We start from the raw sequence: 2,680 nt of genomic DNA, 5'->3' as shown, positions 1-2,680 counted from the left end.
AAGTTTAGAGCAATAGTCACCGAAGGGTGATCAACTACTCCTCTCCTGAATTGAGACAATCTTATAGTTCTTAGCTATCGTTGTTCGATTAAGAATTCATTAGCTAACTTAATTTATCATGTAAGTGTGGCCCTACCATTTTCAGCTCTCAAAGATACGCTTCAACAGGCTACCATTAGGAAAGATAACTGTTGAAGATTAACCTAAGAAACCCTATCCATTTCTGGAGTTTGCGATGTTCTGGCTTAAATGATTAGGCCCTTCGAAGGGATGATCGCTCCAGAACGACACGCATGCAAATCATAGAAATCTCACAGTGCAACCTAACAAAGAAGATCGTAGGATACGTTGACACGCGTCTTTCTCCCACTTACTATGAATATTTCCTCTATTCACCTTGTTATTGACCCATACAAACATTTTCCGAGGAGAGGTTGCGTCTAGGGCGACACGAAGCCAAGTATGAATCTCACGTGTGAACTCTTAAGGATGTGAGAGCTAAAAATTGATATATCATATATACCACTTTTCTCCCACTAAAATGTTCTATTAATTTAGGGTTTGGTCGTGCTTAGCTAAATTCTGGCTAAATGAATCTAACTAAGTCTATTTTTATTATAACACTTATAATAAAACTTTACTCTAAAGTTTCTAGGTGTATTAAACCATTTAATTTACCTAGTAACATCTTATGCTAATAGGAATAAGGTTAATTCAATGCTGGTTCCAGGTCAGTTCCCAGGTAGGAGGTGTTCCATAAACCGTTAACTTAAGTACCCTCAGCCTTAGACAGAACTTTACGGGTGGAGTTCCCTTGTAACCTTAAATCCTATTTGTTCTACTTAGTTTCATTAAACTAAAATAAGACTTAATTCTAATCCTATTAAATTAATGTGATCTTAGGTTTATTTAATTTTAAACAATTTAAAAATTAAACCAAATTTATCATAAGATCCTATGTTTGCATGAACTCTTTATTATAGGTTGACAGTTTCTAATTATCAATTTTTATAACTATTATAAAATTAGTTAATTAGTCCTATAATCATGCATACTATGGTTTAATTAATTAAAAACAAATTATAATTAAATAAAACCATATTACATGCAAAACAATACATTAATATAAGAACTATATTAAACTATGAATGTAATATGCTCAATGCAAGTTGATTTTCATCTTAATTAATATAACACTTATATTAAAAATATATATGAAAATCAACCAAGCATATACAAGACATTAATTTAATATAACAAATTATATTTAACTAAGTAATGTCATGCATCATACTTATCCAATTTCATATATTTAAAATATCGACATATTTTAAATAACTCATGAAAATCACAATCATGCATTATTACCATACATTATAACATTTATAATATATAAAAATGCATGAACACGCTTAACTTAAGCTGAGATTTATCTAAATGACATCCAAAAGCATATAAACAACAATTGAACCTGTAAAATTGGCCCTTAGGATAAAATCTCAAGTGTTTTCTAAAATTCATAGTTGTGAATTTGCGACGACTATAACTTAACAAAACGTAAAGCGCTAGTAAAGTATATAGAGTTAAAAGTACGTACTTGCGGTACTCTGCATTTTCATCTACATCGTTCAAGATGTATTAATGTATTTGGTGTTTCTCTTCTTGTGATAGAGATCGTAAGCTTGCCGTGCCTAATGGTCGTACCTTCTGCATAAACACTTTAAACTCACCAACTACCTCATCCTCGGGAATGCTATCATCATTTCGTTCATCTCTAGAAAATTGAGTTTCAATCTCATTTAGATATTTCGAACAAAAAGTACTTGATTCATTCATGATATATGCTTCGACAATAGACTCCTTGGGACGTGATTTGTTTCTGACATACTACTTCAGCGTGTGTAGACTTCTCTCAATGGGATACATTCAACTATAATTAATTGAATCAGTGATTTTTGCTTCATACGGTAAGTGAACAGTAAGATGTACCATTACGCTGAGAAAGACAAGTGAAAATATTATTTTCAATTTACAAAGTATGATGATGATATCTTCTTGCAACCGGTTCAAATCTCACGCACAAGTTGCAAAAAAAAAAAAAACTACACAGTTTAGTAATAGTAGTGTACACATTCTTCGATAAATAGGTAGAAGTCGATGAAGCAAAACATGACAATCGTGGGTCTTAAGACCTGATATTTTTCTGTCTTTATCATTCACACATCTAATATTATAAACGAATCCTTCAGGAAACTTAATTGATTTCAGGTAGTTACAAAACGCAACTTGTTCGCTGCTAGTCAACGTGAACCTTGCATGGGGATTCACTAATCTGTTATCGACTTCTAGCAAGTGTAAATCTTTTCTTATTTTCAAATCCTAAAGGTCCAACCGAACATTCATAGTATCCTTCATTCTCCCTTCAATATTCAACAATGTATCGACAAAGTTGTCACAAGCGTTCTTTTCAATATGCATTACATCCAGTTTATGATGTATTAGTAAACTTGGCCAGTAAGGCAAATCGAAAAAGATACTTCTTTTCGTCCAATTCAGAGTTTTTTTGTCTTTTTTTTATCTTTCAATGATAGATGTTTACTCATCACTGAAAACTTTAGATAATCTAGTTGTTCCAAGATATCATGCTTATTCAGTATAACTGGATGAGGGCTACGCTCTA

This window comes from Cucumis melo, chromosome 3, assembly GCF_025177605.1.
Source record: "Cucumis melo cultivar AY chromosome 3, USDA_Cmelo_AY_1.0, whole genome shotgun sequence".
NCBI classification, from domain to species: Eukaryota; Viridiplantae; Streptophyta; class Magnoliopsida; order Cucurbitales; family Cucurbitaceae; genus Cucumis; species Cucumis melo.
The sequence above is the reverse complement of the archived record's forward strand: the minus strand, read 5'-3'. Positions refer to the sequence as shown.